At 38.7% G+C, this 22031-nt stretch overlaps 1 pseudogene; it reads right to left on the minus strand.

The window, feature by feature from the left end:
* Positions 1-1382: 1382 nt before the first annotated feature.
* Positions 1383-7508, minus strand: LOC149236790 (uncharacterized; annotated as a pseudogene).
* Positions 7509-22031: the final 14523 nt, after the last annotated feature.

Below are 22031 nucleotides of genomic sequence, written 5' to 3' on the forward strand. Positions count from 1 at the left end.
TTGCTTGATACTTTGCTCTGAAATTATATATCTATAAGTTCATAAACATTCTTGCACTGAAAATTTATTGATTATGACCCTGTTCACCTTATTCACAAACCAAACAATCCCCTTCAAGTTATGGACAGCCATGTTCACAACTTTTTATCGACTTACCAGAAATGTAAGCCAACACAAATTTATGTTTGTGAAAATAATTGTATATTGTATATATAGTTACCTTGAACATGCAACAATTAAAAAACTAATGTGGTAAAAAAAATTATAATAATTTGAGTTTCAAATCATTATGATACATTGGCAGAGTTTCTCAATATGTGGGGAAATGCAAGATGGATTCCTAGTTAGCCTATGTCATGGGTTTCATGTATCTCACCAAATTGCTATTGTGCTTTCTATCTCTTCACATTCCATATAACTGATTGTCTTTCTGTTTAGGGAAGTCATAGGCCACAAGTACTGAATAGTTGATCACAACCACAACATTTTTCCTTACACTGATAAACCACTTCCAATAGTTCCCATGGGATTTCCAATCCAATATTCTTCCTTCTAATTTCTACACATTCCACAAAACCAAGTGCCTTGTAGTTTTGTGAGGTCATATAACAACAGGTGATGAAAATTTATTGGCACTGCTATATTTTCCACTAGATTGATGAAACTTCCAAGTTCAAAAGTTCCAAGAAAGTGTCTCATTTATGTCATTAAGCATGGAACATGGAATTCCTCCACACAATATTGATAATTTGCATGAAAGTCAAGCCTAAAACACCAGCCAACATTTTCTTTTCCAATCTTGCTAGCATTTATCAGTCCCCAATATTTAAATGTGCAAGAAATAACAAAAGCCAAGTACTAAAATAAACAAGTAATTCAAATGTGCAATACACTAACAGAACTTTTCACACACCTAGTGGACCAGGGTGAGTTAATTAATAAATCATTGGAGTTACAAACAAAGCTCTACACCAAATTGCTGAGCAAAAAGGAGCGTGCAGATAATTTACCTTACCTAGATAACAATTGGCTAAAATAAAGCCTAGTTAGTATACCACTTGTCCTCTGACAAGCTAGGGTTCAGGATGGTTGAAAAATAAAATTCCACAACAAAATTACACCTTATAATAATTGTCTTCTGAGGGATCTTAATCAGTTAGACAAAAAACATTAATATCTCCAACTGAAGTTCTACAATGAATAAGTTCTTTACCTTCTCCAATAGATGAATAAAACTGCCTATTATTTTATGTGACAAAATGATTTAGCAAAAACAGTTCATGGGCCAGCCCAAGAATACAATTTTTGCAAGGGAATTATTGATGACTCTTTTCACAACCCATGCAAATATTTCAAGTTACCTTCTACAAAACTTCTTCATTTCAGAGATTGAGGGGCTCTGCTTCTGTATCCCACTCCTTGGTTACACCCCAACTATCAAGAGATTCTGCAAATAAGAAGGGAATTGTATGAACACATTGATAAAAAACCTAGAAAGAAGATCAAAATCATAGAAAAATAAAAATCCAACACTTTCCACATACCTAACATCAGTTACATGACAAAGAAGTGTGTGCATCTTACTTGACTTGTGACTCAGCTTAAAATTAGTTACTTGACAGAAGTTTGTAAGACTTACTTGTCTTGTGACTCTTTGCAACAACCATGAGCCGCCTTTGGAGAACTGATGCCATGAAGAGGAAGATGGCACACATACCAAACATGACTATGATTGGGAAGGCATTGACCTTTCATAAAGAAGAAAAGAAAGAAAAGTTTGAGTGATTTCAAAACTTTTAAATGGTTTCCAAAAAATTCCATAAAACATTCCAAAACAAAAAGTTCCTTAGTTAATAAGACTTGTTAATCCTCATTTATATACAATACAATGCTCCTGCTCATGACATCCATATTATAAAATGAGATTAGAAGGTCTTGTGGCCTTACATTGTAAAGCACAACACAGACAAATATGTTCAAAGGTATCTGGAAGAAGTTCATAATTGTGCTCCTAGACTCCTTAGGAATGTATTGTGATAGCATTTTCATAATCGAGGGCCAGAAAATTCCCACACAGGCCTCAAACACACAGAAACCAAGAAGCTGGAGATGCCCTCCTGGTGTAATGCTTCCACCTTTTTCTGTGCTGGGCTCTAAAAGGAACTGCTCATAGCAAGCACACAAAATGTCCTCAGATCCACAGTATGCTGATGTTTCATATAAATGAACTCTATCAGAAGACACAAAGGAATAGTAAAGCTAAGACATACAATAGTTATGAGAGGAAGGAGGAAGGATCCCGTAGCAACAAGGAATACAATCTGCATGTAGCTCTCCGCCTTGACTGCTTGGCAAGCTTGGAGTCTAGAGGCAAGGGAACTTCCCAACATTGAAGACAACATAAATGTTGCAAATATGAACCCATGAGGAATATCTTGTTCATTTGGGCTCAGAGAAGGTGTCCAAAGAAATACAAATGTGTACATTGAACCTTCAAGTAAGCACTGTATAGCTCCCAGCAATGCAATCTTCTCATCTACTCACCAAAATGAGCAACATAGTTGTCAAGACTAAACATAAGGAAAAGCTCTACCATAATCTGTCTATCTGACGTATAGTTCAAAGAAGGCAAGATATTTGGAGATGACAGAGTTTAAACACTTATCTTAAGTAATATCTGTGGTAGCACCCTTGAACTGAGTCAGTAGATCCTTATTCTACAAAGGATCTCCATAGTTCTCCATCTAGGTGGAGAAGATAATGGCCATCCCTATAGCTAAGAAGCATGTTGCAACATCAAACAGAGAAACTAGACAAAAGGCTAGAGTGTCAGAAAGGTTATTGGCAAACAACCGAGAGAGAATGGTTGCAAGACCATTGCCAAGGAATATTGCCTTTGAAAAGGTGAATGATAACCATTGTGGACTAAAAATCCTCTGTAAGAAACCAAAAAAACCTCAAGTGACCAGAATATCTTAGCATATGCCTTGCTAATTTTTCTTGTATTTCTTTCTACAAAGGTAAAAATTGTCTTCAGATTTCAGGCCAACTCCAACAACACATTAATGAGAGAGAGAAACTACATGCTATGAAAAATAATTCTAAATACACTAGGTCTTTCAGTATTGCTGCATGCACATGATGTAAACATGTAGAAAGTACCCCAACTTTTTGTGCAAGATGGATATATTCATTACCTTGAAATGTTCAGCAACAAGCCATGATTCAAAAGCTGAAAATAGAAGAGATGTGGCAATGCCTCCAAGAATACGGCCAATCATCAATATTTTGTACTCAGGAGAATGCTTTGTAATACAACTCAATATATACGTTATGCAGTATGTTATACAAGCCCTCTTCCGACCCCTGCAGATAGAACAACATATTAGAATAGATCTATTTTATTAGTTATTTTTGTTCTCAGTAATTGCCACAATACAAGTGCACAACTACAAACCATACGGAGTGTTAATATCTTACTGTTTATCAGCTAAAGATCCCACAATCGTGCCAAATAACATAGATGACCCGAAGCCTGCAATGAAGAGTCTTCCAATATCTCCTTTGCTGAAACCATACATGCTGTAAAGATAGTAAACGTAGGGTCCTTGTAACGAATCTCCAGCTACGTTACAATGAAAATAGAAACCATTAGGTAGAGGAAAGTGTCGTGTTAGTATTATCAGAATGAGTAAGCCAATAATGTCCAATTTTGTAGAGTATCTCTATTTCATGAATGCCTTATTAGCAGATGAACTAGGATATCAACCAACCACTTAATAACTTATTGGGCAAAACCAAAGAAGATTTACATCACAAACCCAAAATATCTAGAATTACGAAGTTAAATAACTACTAATTCAATTTGTACGATATCAATCCTATAAGTGTACTGATCTATAAATAGGTCAAATCACAACAATAACCCCTACTGATAAAACATGCATGGACAGTCAACAATTATTCCTTTCAACCTGGAGTTGGTTCACCAGTAAGGTTGAAAATATGTCAAGCCAAATAAAGATTTCCTTTTGTGGTGTCAAGGTATGCTTTTCTTAATACTTTGAGTGAAAATTAAAAAAAAAAAAAGTGAACTTTCCTGGCTAGATATTGACAGGAATTTGACAGCTATTGGAGCCACGACTTCAAAACTTGGTTGAAATTGGAAAAGAGAGTGGAAAAAATGTCTTCTAGCACATGTTGTAGCATAATTTTTTTGTGTGATCCTCATTGAATCTTATGAGCCCTTTATTGATGCTTATATCATTGGTAGTCATAATTAAATAGGGCAAGGAACCTGAGGCAATTAGAATCTCATAGTTAAAAAACTTAAAAATGTTCCATGGGCATAAATGATAATATTCATGCAAAAATCCCAATCTATGCGTTTGAATTCCTGTGAAATGTGCCAAAATGAGAACGTAGTAGGTGTAGTTAAAAGTGGAAACAACAAACAAGGGCTATGAAATTGGAAAGAAGGCAACCCAAGATGTTACTGAAAGGGCTTTAGCGCTCCTTCTTTGGTCTCTTGAGCACTAAACAAACAACTCACTGAACGAACAACTCACTGAACTTTAAGCACTGAACCAATGAACTTTGAACAAAATAACCATTGAACTCCGATCCCTGAATGAACAACTTCTGAACAAAACAACTGAGCTGTAAATAGGGTATAGCAGAATAGAACAGGTATAGAAAAATAGTGAATGAGCACTGAACAACCGAGAGATAAATTCATTTTTATGGAAGCAAGGTAGGTCGTGCACAGCGGAAACCACTGCCATTGTTATGGCAGCAGGTCGTGGAAGAGCAGAAAGCAGAAAGCAGGTCATCGTGGAAGAGCAGAAATTGGAAAGCGGTTTTGGTGAGGGAGAAATAGTCCGAGATATTTAGCCAGATGTCAGAGAACAGATTTCAATCAGAACAAGACCATATGTCAGACCAAGAGCAGATGCCAGATGTCAATCACACCATATGCCAGGTTGACGCCAGATGTCAATCAAAGAATCAAAGTGTAGACTACTAAACTAATTGAAAAGAAGGCCTATTGGCCTGATAATTGGACGCAATAATTTGACAAGTGGATATATTATCATAGTAATTTGTTATATAGACATAATATCATAGTAACCATCAAATATCATAATAATTTTGATATGTTTTCTATTCTTGTGATAATACATTTTGAACACATTAATATATAATATTATAATAGGTAATATTTTATTTAGCTGAGATCATATTACTTTATAAAATTAAAGTTTTCTATATATAATTCAATTGTTCATTATTAATCATATTTACAAAAGATGGTGTTAATTTTTCAAATGAAAAACCATGTGTTTTTGACCATCTATCTATAGAGTAATTTGTCCAAAACTACATAAATTAAATCATTTGCAATATAACTAGAGAGTCTACAAAATTGTCATGCCACAAAATACTCTCAACAAACATATAGTATATTGGAATTAAAAGTAGTGACTAGTGTTGGATCTCCAACACTAGAACCTAGGGGAGAAGTTGAAGTGGATATGCCTGAAATATGACATTCATTTTGAGCCAAGCGAGGGTCCATTCTTTCCATATGGAACCACATATTCCTCTGTTCTCTTCTCACATCCTAAAGAAAAGAGAAAATATTATATTGATCAACCTATTGTTCCATTAGAATCTAGATAATCATAGTTTTGAATTTCCAGTAGAGAAATAATTCTTGAAGGCACTACTTTTTTCATTCCCTAGTATAGTCAAGGTTGAAAATCAACTGTTGAAACTCCTTTGTTAAATGTATTTCAAAAAGGGCATGTTTATATCAGGGTTTGATGTTTCCAAGGGTCTAAATTTTGTTTTGAACATCAGTGGGGATGACTAATTGAAAATATTCAACAACGTCCTCAGTTTGTTTTTGGGCTTAGATACAGACCTAGAAGCCTTGGCCACCCCCTCCTTACTCTTCTACTTCTTATGTGTTGAAGTTGCATAAGGGTTTGCTCGTAAGGATAAAACCAAGTGTGACCCAGAATTAAGTGCAACAGGGAAGACACAATTGCTCAAACACTAGCCAAGCACTGATGACCAGAGTCGTAAGAGGGATGGCACAACTTTCACTCGGGGCAAGAAACAATTTGAGACAGGTAATAGATAATTCACATAGAAGCAGACCACCTCATCCAATAAGCCTCCCTAGTACCAAAAACAAATTTCAATAAAGCCAAAGTTAACAAATATAGAAAAATAAGCCTAATAACAAGTCCATTTACAATGTCGCAACTTGTATAGTCAAGCACATAAACCCAAAGTTGTAAAATAGACCATATGCTAGATTAAGATAACAAAGGGGTTTCAAAGTTACTAAACTAAGGCATCGCTTGATCTCGTGCATGCAACATGATATTACAATTATTGGAATCCCAAGAGTGATGATGACAGATTGTTCCCGACACTCCTTTACTAACATGTGTTCAAGGCTATCATCCTATTGACAGTGCTGGACCCGCCAACATTCAGCGGATCTCGCCGGTGTGAAGTCCCAAATAGACCTCACACCGTTTGGTGCACGAGTCCAATCTGGTATGATGTATCAGTTTCCATTATCTTAAAGATATGCCTTATCTCTTGCATGCCATCACATGAGAGTGGTATATTTAGTCTTCACACAACAAGGTTCGTGTGCCTGGTGAGTTCTTAGTGTAACTTGTGTCTAAATTCTTTCACTGTAGAGGGAGAGGGTGAGAATGAGTCTCAAGTCGAAAGGGAATAGCCCAACTCTGTTAGAGACACACAACACAATAGGATTTGCGCAACTTCTGGCGGAGTAGTCCACACAGTTGCGACAACCACAAACACAAGGTAAAGAGATAGCACGTACAACACCCAGTGGAGTAGTCCACACAAGTGCAATGGTCGTTATAACAAGTTTACAAGAATGAATTTGTCTAGTGTATGATGGAAAAATCCACATGAGAGGGACAACGTTAACAATTGATACAACATATCCAACAACATAGGCACTAGAACAACCGAAATAGTTCAACTATCTTAGTACAAGTTAAAACAACATGCATTACAAGTGTCCAAATAATAGTCTTACAAACAAATACAATAAATGTGTGAAAATCTTTTGGCCCCTTAACAGGCTTCTGAATTAAGGGGAAGTTCCAAGACACATTCGTACACCATACATCACTAACCACGATAGTGGGGCATTGGAACCACTACTCACTCCTCAAAGAAAATTCTATAGACTCTCAAGGTTGTGTGGGACGATCCAAGGCAAAAAAGTCCTTTCATGTACAACTGAGGGGTATATATAGCTAAGGGTGAACTTGACCCTTGTGACTCTTCAACTTCCCTCATGAATGTTTGACTTACATGACTCCTCGAATGACATGACTCTTCAACTTCGTATGTGGGTATCTTTCACTTCCACATTACATTACATTGATTACAGCAGCATGACCCATAGTATTGATGTGGTCGAGACGACTCATGACATGAATCGACATGACACTGCTGGAATGTTCATGTTGATGGTGGTGTTCATGTCGATCTACTGTGTTGTTGAGTGATGAGTTTTCTCTTGGTGTATCATAGCTTCACCTCTGCATGACAAGGTGTGCAGAGTCTTCGATGGTCTTAGTGTTTGCCTGATGTTGCATGTGCATGTATCCCCTTCACTGGTACTTGGCATGCTTCACATGTTCATCCTTTCATGAAAACGTCTCCTAACATGCGCTCCTTATTCATCCTGTTTGTTGTCATGCCTTGTCTCATCCATGTACCTATCTCTGCACTCACTCATAACGAGATGAATCAAATCCAGAAAGCCCCTAGTCTATAGTGATGCATCATATTTCTTCTTCAGGTATAGGTGACCTGGAGAGAGGACAAGGCTTTGAAAATGCATAGATGACATTTCAAGCCAGGATATGAGGCTTCGAGGTACTGTGGGGAAAAACTACACAGAGGTCACTGAGAGGCTCGGTTGAGCAGTCCGGGGCAACAGTTACATATGTGGGATCTGGCTTAGCTAGGAGGCAGAACTACACAATTTTTCCGTGAAAGGCAATGTGGGCAGTTGGAGGCACTGGTAGTGAAAACTGTGTAGATTTCCAGAGGAGGCCAGGATCAAGTTGCGGTAGCCTACTGGCCAAAACTACACAGATATGCGAGGCAGTCATCTAGGACATGTCTGCATAGTTCTCAAGCTGAGCGGGGTGTTTGGCAGCAGGTGGAATGTCCAATAAAACTGCATAATTTTTAGGAGGAGTGGCAAGCAGGCCGATAAGGGGACAGACTGAAAAAATGCACAATTTCTAGACATAGTGCAGTGATAAGCAGTGGATGTCTGTCACTCTTATCTGCAAAATTCCTTCTGGAAGTGCAAGTAGGCAGGTTGGCAGCTTCTTCGCAATTTTGGGTATGAGTGCCACCCTAGGTCACTACACATCTCAAATTCTTTGGTTGACCAACATGAGGCTTGATGGAAAGACTTGCGAGAAGCACAAAATCATATAGCATCTTTGGCAAGTTTTGCGTTGTTTTGGGTGACAGTCAGCCAGGTTGATTCCAAGATTTTGCAATGCATTTGCCTAGAGGGAAGCCTCAAGCTCTGCGCATTTTTGGGAAAAATTACTTAGTCACTAAGAGCTAAGACTGCATAGTGCAACTCAGTGGGGGTTTAGCTGATGGAGGGTGGTCCATTTGACAAACCTTTGGAAAAATGGTTAAGTGTGTGAGTGAGTGAACTCATGTATACATGACCTTCCAAACACACACTCAAGATGACTCGATGGCAAGGCATCTCAAACAAACAGGAAAACATGTCATAGTGTGACTGTCTGCTGTACTGTCTAATGGTGAAAGCGACAAGTATGACACGTTGGATAGACCTTCGGACAATCGTGACGACACTTGCATGATAGTGCTTACAACATTGCGTGTGAGTGCGATGGGTGTTTACATAGTTGAAACAACTCATGCACACGAAGACAAAACTTCAATATCACAAAACAAGGTCACAAGCATGAAATGGCAATCAACATGTTGAAGATGAAATTTGGTCAAACAAGAAAAAAGGAAGAAATATATGTAGAGGAAACACATGAAACGAATTTTTGTGTTTTCACACATGGAGGTTATTGAAGACAAGATGATGTGACAATGACAAGTAGTCCTGCAAACTCAACTAAGAGGTGTACTTTGAAAGGTGTTATTTACTTACCATACTCATCCTTGATATGCTCATGCATTTGATGGAGTTTCCATGCAGTCCTGATATTTTACCATCACTTGTTTTCTTGGTTCTTCTCCTCAACTCCTTGGAAGTGATCTCAGCATGTCACCTTTTCTTGTAATCACTAAGAGATGGGGATTTGGGGCAGACACCTCTACGCAATTTCTGAGTGTACTGTAGCACAACCAGGAGAGGGGCAATACTGCACAATTTTTGGAGACAACAGGTTTCGACTGGGAGAAAGACACTACAGGAAATGACTACATAGTTTTGGACGCTAAGGGATGTTGAGGTCTCTACGCATTGCGGTGTTTGAGCAAGCAAGGGAGGAAGCTTGATGGTTGCAGAAGAAAAGTGCACAATTCCGAGACGCTGGATGAGGCTAAGTTGCTTGGGAAATTGGGTAAGTGTGAGACTAGTGAAACATATATAAACATCGATAAGACTTGACTATGATCGCATACGAACACTTAGTGATACAACATAAACCATCCAGAATGTATAAAACATACTCTTATTGATGCAAAAACCTTTGTGACAAGAGTGAGTGAAGTGAGTGTGACACATGTCTATGTGATGATAGCAACTCATGTATGCATGCTTTCCCTTGAAGCAAAACAACCTTCCCTTTGCATGACAAACAATAATCCCTATGCCCAAATATGACACATGCTACATAAACATGAGAACATTAACGAATATTAAGATCCAGGAGGGGAAGATTGAGATCATCAGCTTACCAACAAGTGACCAAGGATGATCGATCATAGGATCGAAGGCAAGCTATGAAATTTGCATGCAAGCCAAAATATTGGAGGGTGGTTGTAGCGGATACAACATTGGCGACACATTGGTAGAACTCTAGTTCTCTGTATGGACCTCGTTTCATGAAAATCAAGTCTAACCCTTCCAGAAGTATTGCTTGATTCTTTTATCGTGATGGCTTTTGCACTAGCTTGTGTGAAAGATTTAGTCCCTACCATTCTCTTAATTGGTTAGCACACATTCCAAGCAGAGCCAACTTAGTTGTTTTGATTAGGGATGAGGGGTATATTGATGTACACATAATATAACTGTTAGAGTTTAAGTTTCATCTCTGGTGTTGCTCCATTGCCAGCAGGCCTAGATAGTACCAAGATGGAGTCACCCAGGAACACAAGCATCGCTCCTTTGCTAGCGAGCTTGGTCAATACCTCGGCGGAGTTACTTGTATCACATATCTGCACATGAAGCCTTTCTCTTCTTTTGCTTTATTCATTATTCATTATTCATTTTTTTAATTTTTCAAAGAACTATGCATAGGCACTTATTTATTTCAGAGGCGAAAGAGGGATCCTGACTTATTGAGAGTAGAAGAGGTTATTCGTTCAGAGGAGTATGTTATATATACCTTTGACACACTTGTTAAGATTTCCCCCCTCACCTTACTCTACTTGAATGACCTGATTAACCCAAAAGAACCGATTAGAGTAGGCGGTACTAGTTAATAGTGCAAGCATTGTGTTTTCACTAAGACTCATTCTGAACAGAACATATTTTCCATGAAGGCATCATCAACTGAATACAAAAAGCTCTTCATAAAGAGAGAGGACAACAGATAACTAGATGTTGATAGTTGTACAAGTCCTCTTACATTTTCCTGGCTTGTCTTAAGAGCCAAACATGGTTTCATGTGAGGCTAACCTATAGATACTGATCTGGGTGGATCTTCAAAAAGTACTAGTCACGTGGTAAAAGGATAAAACACTAAAAGTGGAGGAAACTGTATAAACTTAGCATCGAATTGAATTTCTCGTCATCCTGATTCCAATGGTGTGAATGACACCCAAATCAAATCTCGTATGAAGAAGTTAGAGCAAGTCAAAGTTTATCTTTGACTTGGATAGGTGGTAGGAGATGACATGGAAAAAATTCACCGAATGGGGAAGTGCCAAGTGGTAGGCCACCATTGGCCCTGCATTTCATTTATCGCAGAAGGCAAAGGTCAACGGCTTCAAATTGGCCCCAGGAAAGAAAATTTGTGATACGATATCGCATATCGCAATCACAAAAGTCAAAGTGTTTCTTAAGTGGCCCTGACAGGATCCTAGTTGCAATTGTGATATCACATATCGTGGATTGAAGTGGATCAAGTGTTTACGAATTAGCCCTTGTCAGAGTCTAGTTGTGATGCAATATATCACAATCGGAGTTCGCAAAAGGGGAGCAGTAGTATGGAGTTCCAACCCCGGTTCTACGCCAATTGCGATTTACGATGGGACCTGATATGTTATGAATTGTGTTTAATAAGCCATTAGGTCTTTTTTATCGTAGGGCACCTGTTGTAAAGGTTGGGGTCTATACACTAGTGGAAACCGCCTATTGTGATTTGTGATGAAGCCAACTTCACTAATGGGTTATGCCGCTGATTGAAGGTTAATGTGAAAACAGTTCATGGAATGTTTTCCTATGTTTACCAGGGTTGTTACCACGTATTATTTAGGGGTCCGAGAATCTTTGCTTGAAAAAAACTCACCATATAAAACTTGTAATTTGTTTAGAATTGCCCGGAAATTGAGGAGCTAGCCACAACACATATATATATATATATATATATATATATATATATATATATATATATATATATTGAATTGTTTGCCCAGAAAAGTGGGGAGGACTAGAAGATTAATTAAGAAGCCATTGTGCCCAATAGATCCTGACCTAGAAGTAGGCTGGGACCTCGCCTTTAGCAACAGGGAGGTTCCGAGAAGGTGCAAAAAGCCTAATTATCTGAATTGGGTGTTCGGATAGGTGGTTTTGCTTAATTTTTCATGATGATTTAAGTGGTACTGTTTGTTTCTTAAGCCGAGCTCTCAATTTTTTGTCCATCTTCCAACTTGGAGGTATAAGGATTGTAATTGAATGTTGATTGTACTTTTATCTCTTCTTATTCCAGTTAATGAATGAAGGCCTCCCTACTATTGAGCAAGGCTCGGAGACGTAGTCCAAATTGGACAAACTCCATAATCAGATCATTGTGTCATGGTTTCATGTTTATGTTGTTATTTCCACATTGTTTTATGTGATTTTAAGTTCCATGGTTAATAATCTTTATTATATGTAATTCTAATGCATCTATAAGAAAAATATTTTGGATCAAGTTTGGTATCAGAGCCCTGTTACACACATTGACAAGTGTGAAGTAGGCCTTTCAGTGGGGAGGAAAGCAGCATAAATCCTTCGACACATTGAAAGAGAAGATCAACATAGTACCAGTTCTAGCCTTACCAGACCTTCAACAACATTTTGAGATTGAAACAGATGCCAACAGATATTCCATGGGCACTATATTGATGCAACAAAGGAAGCATGTATGTTACCATTCAGAGACTTTCTCCTAGGCTGTTTTGAATTATAGCACATATGACAGGGAGTTGCACGCCTTGGTTCAGAGTGTAAAGAAGTGGAAACACTACCTGATCAGCAAGGAGACCATCATCCATATGGATCATTAGCCCCTGCAATACCTTCATTCATAGACCAAGCTTCAGCAAGCCTGTTATTTCAAATGGATGAGATTCCTCCAACCATTTCATTTGGTAATAAAATACAAGCAGGGCGCCAACAATAAAATATCAAATATGCTTTCTCGCCCTCTTATTTCTGTATTTGTAGTTTTGCAAAATGTTTCTTTATCATTAGAAAGTTATGCTGAACAATATGATAATGGTGATGATTTTAAAGAGATTTATGAAAAACTGACTCATAGATCGCAGGTAGACAATTATCACTTGCAGGGAAAATTATTGTATCCCCTTGGCAAACAATTTATACCCATTGATGAAAGGGTGCATGTAATCTGAGAGGCTCATACCTCTCTTATGTCCGGTCATTTTGGGGGTGAAAAAACTTTATGTTATTTATAGAGGTTTTGTTTTTGGCCTCATATGAAAAACATTGTAACTCGCTTTGTAAAGGTTTGTGTGTTGTGTTTTGTTTCAAAGCCCTCTAATAGAAAACTTGGGCTTTACACACCACTCCCTATTTCGAGTCGACCATGGGAAAGTGTGTCCATGGATTTTGTAGGTGGTTTTCCTATGTATATGAAAGGTCACGACTATTTGTATATCGTCGTGGATCGTTTTAGTAAAATGTGTATTTTAATGCCTTGGAAAAATTAGGTCACTACTGAGAAAACTACTTATATTTTCTTTCAGTATGTTTGGGTCCATTTTGGGTTTCCCATATCTATTGTGTCAGATTGAGACTCTCAGTTTCTAGGAGAATTCTGGACTAGCTTGTGGAGAATGATGGACACTAAGAAGAAAAGAAGTATGACATTTTGTCCACAGACAGATGGGCAGAAAGAGGTCGTCAACTGCACCATGGTACACTTGTTACGAGGTTATTGTGGAAAACATCCCAAGTTATGGGATGAACAACTTCCTTATGTGCACAACATGCATACAATCAAGCAACACATTCATCCACATAGAGCTCACCATTCGATACATGTTATGGTTATCTACCAAGGGATACCTTAGAAATGGTCTTTGGGAAATATGAGGATAGGAATGGATGAGATGATAGGGACAAAGAGAAAAATTTTGTTCAGCAGATATAGGTGATTCATCACGCAGTACACGAGTAGTTGGAGAAGAGTTATGCTCGGTATAAAGCTCGACATGATAAGCACCGAGTTGACCATCAGTTTCAAGTTTGGGACAAAGTATGGCTCCACATTAGCAAGGATAGAATGAAGGGATAAGGAAAAGAAATTGAGACCCATTCGATATGGTTCCTTCACCATATTGGTAAAGATTGGAGATAATTCTTTTCGTCTTGACTTGCCTTCTTATATGCAAATGTACTTAGTAGTGAATGTTGAAAACATGAAGCTTTATGAACCTCCATTAATTATGGATACCGAAGAGGTTGCGTAGATTCCTACAGTTGACGATTTTGCACCAGAGTATCTAGACAAGTTCCCCGAAGATATCATTTGAGTTGGCTTCAAAAGAATGCATCCGAGTAAAGCTCGATGGATGGAGAAAGAGAAAGTGAGGGAGAAATTTTCTCACTTGCCAATTTACTAAAAAGGATTTTGGTGATCCAAAAGCTCTTAGTGGGGAGGATTGATCCAGGTGGATCTCCAAAATGTATCAGTCGCATGCTAAAAGGCTTAAAAAATCAAAGTGGAAGAAACTCTATAAACTTACCATCAGATCGAAGTGCTCGTCATCCTGATTCCAATGGTGTGGACAACACTCAAATCTTATCTCATATCAAGAAGTTAGAGAAATTCAAAGTTTATGTTTGACTTGGACAGGTGGTAGGATGAGATGACGTGGAAAAACTTTAGTGAGTGGGGAGGAAAAAAGTGTCAGGCCACCATTGGTCCCGCATTTCATTTATGACAAAAGGTAAAGGTCAGCAGTTTCAAATCGACCCTAGGAAAGAAAAGTTGGGATGCAATATTGCATATCACAATCGCAAAAGGCAAAGTGTTTGTGAAGCAGCCCCGATAGGATCTCGGTTGCGATTATGATATCGCATATCGTGGATCGGATGGGATCAAGTGTTTACGAATCAGCCCCCGGTAGATTCCAATTGCAATGCAATATATCACAATCATAGTTTACAAAAGGGGAACAATAGTATGGAGTGCCAACCCCAGTTCTACGCAGATTGTGATTTGCGATGAGGCCTGATATGCTATGAATTGTGTTTAATAAGCTATCAGGTCCACTGTTATCATAGATCGCCTATTGTAAAGGCTGGGGTCTATATGCCAGTGGAAACCGCCTATTGTGATTTGGGATGACGCCAACTACGTTGATGGGTTATTCCGCTAATCGAGGGTTAATGCAAAAATAATCCATGGACTGTTTTCCTATGTTTAACATGGTTGTTACCACATACTATCCAAGGGCCGGAGAATCTTTTCCTGAAAAAAACTTGCCATCTAAAACTTGTCATTTGTTTGGAACTGCTCGGAAATTGAGGAGCTAGCCACTAGCATACATATATCGGAATGTATGCATCGAAAAGGCAGGAGGACTGGAAGATTAGTTCAGAAGCCATTATGCACATCATACCCTAACCTGGCTACAGGTAGGGACCTTGCCTTGAGCAATAGGGAGATTCCAAGAAGGTGCAGAAGGCCCAATTATCTGAATTGGGTATTTGGAAAGGGTTTTTCACAACGTTTCACCAAGATTTCAGTGGTACTACCTGTTTCTGAAGCTAGGCTCTCCATTCTTCATTCATCTTCCATCTTGGAGGTATAAGGATTGTAATTGAATGTTGATTGTACTTTTATCTTTTTTTATGCCACTTAATGAATGAAGGTCTCCCCACTATTGAACAAGGCTCCAAGACATAGTCCAAATTGGATGAACACTCTAATCAAATCATTTTGTGATGGTTTCATGTTTATCTTGTTATTTATACATCGTTTTATGTGATTTTAAGTTCCATGGTTAATAAGATCTGTTATATGTAATTCTGATGCATCTATAAGCAAAATATTTTGGATCAGATACAAGCAAGCAAAGAAAGCAAAAATAAAAAGCATAAGTAAAGCGAAAGCAAACAAGTAAGAAAAGGAAGAAAGCAAGCAAACCAAACCACGCAAGTAAGAAAATAAACATGCAAACCAGAAAGCAAAGAAAAGCGAGAAAGAAAACACTACTACTCCTAAGCTAAACAATGCATGGGCCTACTCACATGAAGTGATATTACCAATGCAGCCACCGACACATTGGCTAGCCCATGTTGGTGAAGGCATGGTAAATGAGAAATATATAAATGTAAACCAGTGAACAAGAAATATTTAACAATGAAGACCAACACATTCTCAGTTTAAACGCATCCATAGAAAATAAAAGAGTGAAAGCGCAAGACAAGCATTTTGCGAACATGACATGGTGTTGTGACACACCGGATGGAGATGATAATCATGTGTACTTGTTTGACTTCGATAGACAAGAAAACTTGAGAAAGAGAGACAACTTACGCTTTGCATGTGTATTCCTCTAGTGCATAAGCGATGGGATCATGTGATTCTGGTGGAGGAAGCGAAATCTATGTGTTGGATTGATATTCAGTGCATACAGATGAGTGATGAGGACCCTTGGGTATTTCACAAATTTTCTAATCGGAAGTGGAACTAACCTCAGGATAGCAAGGGCCTGACATAACCATCAGCATAGGTTGAACTTCGTCGACAGCCTGTGGGGTTTCCACTTCGTCAATAGATAGATAATTGGAGACCAATGACATAGAAATATTAACAACGAGTGAATCAACATCATGATCAAATCAAGAAGTGTAGATATTATGAAGGCTGGTTTGAGAAACCCTAGCGGTCTATCACCCAGCTGAATGATGACAAAGAGTGGACTCATTACATCTATTTGTATATTCAACACTGTCACCTCCAAGTTTGTACAAACTTGATGAAGTAAAGTTGGTAGCCCTAGGAGTTGTAGCATTCTTGTCGCAATACTAGTGCTCATCACTTTTTGGCGCCGTTGCTGGGGAGATCTTTGAGTAGATGTGATTTCTCCTTTCTTTCTTCCATTTCCTATCTCTTTAATTCTGCTATTAGTTTCATTTTTGCAAGATAGTTGTAAGTTGCTTTTCTTTCCTTTTCATTCTGCAAGTGATTTCATTCAGTAGTTAGTTTCAATTCAGTTTGTATTTTCTATTATGAGATTAGTTTTAAAGCTTTAAAAAGAAAAAAAAAAACTTCTTTCATGCCTCGTAAGAATAGGGATAACTTAAGAAAATTTCTACCAAATACCCCCACCACTTCAAACAATCAACCTTCCCTCTTCTTTGGTGGTTGTGAATTAGAGTACCCTTAGGCGAACAACCTGAGATTTTTGAAGTTCCTAATACCTATAGGGGAAGAAGAAGAACCCATTCCAGCTGACATAATGAATGAAAATAGAAATGAAAGGGGAGATAGAGAAAGGATTGAGGGTGATTTTGCCATAAGAGAAACCAATGGGGATGCCAAGATGAAAAACATAAGCCCCTCTGCTCTTCATCACTTCCATGGCCTAACCTCAGAAGATCCAGATACTTTCTTGTTTGAATTTGTTGTCATATGCAGAACTTATGAATACAACGCTGATGATCAAAAGTTGAAATTATTGCCATCCACTCTCAAGGATGAAACATTACACTGGTTCATGGGTTTACCTAGGGATAGTATCACCACCTGGGCCCACTCATCCTCTTCCAACACATCTATAAAAAGCGAATCTGGAAACGAGTTGGAAGATTTTAAGAGTGAAATGATGCAAAGCATTTCCCTACAGATGGACACCATGCAAATCAAGAGTTAGCGGGAGGAAGAAGAGAGAGAATTATCCATGTTTTTCCCTAAATGCACAAGGAGGAACCCTATAATGAATGTCCATTAAACGTTATAGAAATCTGCTCGGTCTGTGAAGAAAACCACTCCACAGAAAAGTGCCCTTCTGTGCTTGGACTAAAAGTTATGTATCAGGGAACTGAAGGGGTGACTAGAAAACTCTACTACATAAATCAAAGGAGGCCTCCTGGGCCTCGAACATACCATCAAGGCATGCAAGGGTCATCCTATGCATATTACAACCCTAACCAAAGCACATCCATTCCCTCTTGGCCCCCCTTGCTCATCTCTCTTGGTCTACACCTTCTCCCTGGTATTTTGCACCTCAGTATCATTCCTAGTTGACCAAATGGAAATTTCAACCATATAATCCTCCACAACCTCGGTGGAATGTACCACCCCAGGGGTGGAGCCCCCCATACAACAATGCTCCAGATTTATTACCTTCACCTCCTACTCAACCACAACTTTTACACCCCGCTTGACCTAAACAACCTCAAATATCTGCCCAACCAAACCCAAACCTAAACAATAGGTAGGCACATCAGATCTATAGTGGAGAGACATCATACTCTGCTTATGCTTTGGAAATTCAGGAAATCAACCTTAGATCTAGTAGAGTTCTCCCGGATAATCAACCTCCATCTCCACCTAGGGAGAGTGAGGAGGAAGGAGAGAAAAGCATGCCTAGAGTGAATCCACCACCCTTTCTAGAAAGATTAACTCATCTAGTCTTACATACCCAAGAAGGGAATGAACTTCTGGGTGAATTGAAAAATCTATGTGTCAAAATCCCACTTCTCCAAGCTATTAAAGATGTACCAATTTACAACAAACTGATTAAAGAGAATTGTTTCAAACATCCAGGGAGGTGAAAAATAGACACCCCTACCATTAATCTCATTGGAAAACTATCCGACTTGATGCCGAAGCAGGTAATTTGCCCAAAGTATTTAGACCCTGGAAGACCTGTAGTAAATGTACACATCAATGGCACCATTGTCCCACATACCTTGATTGATGTTGGGGTTGCCATTAATGTAATGGCTAAGGACACCATGCTCAAGCTGAATCTCCAGGGTTTATTAAGAAAGACCATGACAGTCTTGCAACTTGCAGATCGATCACTAGTAGCCTCTGAGGGGATTGTTGAGGATCTGATGGTCTCCATTGACTCATGGGAGTACCCTGCAGACTTATTATTTCTCCAGCCTAATACTAAATTTAATTGTTATCCTCTCATACTTCAAAGGCCTTGGTGAGCCACTGTTGATGCCTACATCAGCTGCAGGGCTGGAAACATGACTATCAAAAATGGGCATCTATCTAAGCAGTTGGTCCTGTACCCTCCTGCTCAGCCATCTCTAGAACATGACTTACCTTTATGGATAGAGGAGGAGGAAGAAAATGAAATCTACTCTAGCCAACTCTATACCCTAGAAACTTCCATGGGAGGAGGACAGCCTGATGAAGATGATTTGATTGAACACATCCTCCAAAATCCAACTCCCAACACCATGTCTATGGAGGAAATAGTGAAGGAAACCAAGAACAACCATCAGATTGATCTTTTCTTAGCTAACTCAAACCCTACTCATGTCAAGACAATAGAATTTGGCCTTGAAAGAACACTGAAAATCAACCCCTCCCTTTCTTCACACCAAGAAGAATATTTATGTAATATACTAAGAGAGAATTTGGATTCCTTTGCTTGGAATTACAAAGAGATGAAGGGATCACACTTGTTGGTGTGTACTCACCACATTTATATCAAAGAAGGTTGTAAACCAGTTCGACAACCGCAAAGGAGAATGAATCTAGCTACTAAGGATATAATCAAATAAGATTTGCAAAAGTTGCTAGATGCAAGATTCATCTAACCTATCTCGGATAGTGAGTGGGTGTCTCCTTTGGTGTTGGTTCCAAATAAAAATGGAAAGTGGAGGATTTGTGTTTATTACAGAGAGTTAAATAAAGCAACAAAGATGGACCATTTCCCTCTACCTTTTATTGACCAAGTGTTAGATTGCCTAGCAGGGAAAAGTTTTTCTCTTTCTTAGATGGGTTTAGTGGGCACAACCAAATCTAGATTAGCATAGAGGACCAGGATAAAACCAACTTCACCTGTCCTTGGGGTACTTTCACTTATCGGGTCCTTCCTTTTGTTCTATGCAATGCCCGTGCCACTTTCCAAAGGGCAGTCTTGAGTATCATTGCAGAGCTTATCCATGAGGCAGTAGAAATTTATATGGATGACTTTACACCCTATGGGTGTGATTTATAGGAGGCTCTCCCTAACCTGGGTAAGGTGCTGAACAAATGCATTGAAATGAACTTGTCCTTGAGTCCTGAAAAATGTGAGTTCTTGATGATTGTAGGGATTGTTCTAGGTCACTCAATATCCCAAGAAGGACTATAGGTAGACCCAAATAAGATAGGCATCATCAAAAGGGTCCTGACTCTGTAAAAACATAGGGATGTCAGAAGCGTTTTAGGTTTATCTAGATACTATAGGAGATTTATAAAATATTTCAGCAAGTTAGCTTCTCCTTTATTTGGGTTATTGGCCAAAGACTCTAAATTTTTATTGTCAAAAAGTTGTTAAGAAGCCTTGGACACCCTAAAGGACAAGTTTACTACTGCCCCTATTCTCCGAGGCCCAAATTGGGCTCTTCCTTTTCATATACATGTTGATGCCTCTCACAAATCCACAGGAGCAGCTTTAGGCCAGATAGATGACAAGCTACCTTGTGCCATTTACTTCATTAGTAAGAATCTGTTGAAAGTCGATCTAAACTACAAAGTGACAGAAAAAAAACTCCTAGCGGTTGTGCATTCATTGATTAAATTTAGGCATTACATTACTGACAATGCTGCAGTTAAATACTTGATGTATAAACCTAATGTAAATTCCTGGATTATTAGATAGTTACTTTTATTGCAACAGTTTCATTTAACTATTATTGATAAGCCTGACAAGGAGAATGTTGTTGCAGATTGTCTATCCATATTGACTTTGCCTACAGGGGAGGAAGGAATGGTTGATGATCTGTTACCAAATGAACATTTATTCACCATTTTGGTTCTGTCTCCATGGTTTTTTGACAGAGAAAACTACTTGGTGTCTGCACAGTTTCCACCAAACTTGTCCTCCAAGGAAAAGAGTAGGATCATAAGGAAGATCAACCCATTCACTTGGATTGGGGGCAATCTCTTCAAGCTAGGTCTGGATCATGTAATAAGAAGATGTTTCAGGGAGGAGGAAGTCTTCTACATCCTTCTGTCTTGTCATGATGGGCCTTATGGAGGTCACTTTGCAGCCAAAATAACAACATTCAAGGTATTACAAGTTGGTTATTACTAGCCCACTCTTCACCAAGATGCGAGGAGGTATACCAGTCAATGTGATTGGTGCCAAACGATTGGGAAACCTACCCCAAGGGATGAGATTCCTCTGCAACCTCCACTGACTTTTGATCCATTTGATAAGTGGGGCATGGATTTAATTCGGCCCATTGACCCTCCATCCAAATAGAAACAGTACATCATTGTGTGCGTTGAATACTTAACCAAGTTGGTTGAAGCCAAAGCCATCAAAGCAGCAACAAAAGAAAAGGTGGCTGAATTTTTAAGGGAAAATGTGTTTTATAATTTTGGGTACCCTAGAGAATTGGTCATTGATCAAGGCAGACAATTTACATCTCACATGATTGAAAATCTATTAAGCCAGCACAAGATCAAGCACAAAACATCCACTCCTTACCACCCACAGGCTAATGGGCAAGTGGAGGTAACCAACAAAGAATTGGAAGGCATTCTAACCAAGGTGATTAGTAGCAGTAGAAAGGATTGGGAAGACAGATTAGTTGAGGCCACCTGGGCCTACAATACCACCTGGAAGACTACCACTAGCTTCACTCCTTATGAGCTGGTCTATGGGAAGAAAGCCCTACTATCCATTGAATTTGAATACAACACCTTAAGGATGGAAGCACAACTCGATCAGGATATCATCATAGCACAACAAGAAAGATTTCTCTAGCTGAATGGGTTAGACTAATTTAGGATGCAGGCCCTCCTGCACATAGAGGTGACTCAAGTTTAGAGGAAAATTTGACATGACAAGAATATAAAAGACAAACAGTTTCAAGAAGGTGATTGGGCTTTGTTTTATGATTCTCGGTACAAGGATTTTAAAGCCAAGTTAAGGACTAGATGGTTAGGTCCTTGTCTAATAGAAAGGTGTCATGATAATGGTACTATGCAGATAAGAACCATTGATGCAGAGGCTATCCCTTTTCTTGACAATGGGTATAGATTAAAGATCTATAAGAAGCCCTTGTCAATGCAAGAATTCATCAATAGCATCAACAAGACTGTAATGGTGGTAGAGAAAGTCTCAGCTACCACCCCACCAAGTCCCTGAAA

Source organism: Pinus tabuliformis, chromosome 8 (assembly GCF_031772625.1).
Source record: "Pinus tabuliformis cultivar Carrire ecotype Pingquan chromosome 8, CPIR1, whole genome shotgun sequence".
Taxonomy (NCBI): domain Eukaryota; kingdom Viridiplantae; phylum Streptophyta; class Pinopsida; order Pinales; family Pinaceae; genus Pinus; species Pinus tabuliformis.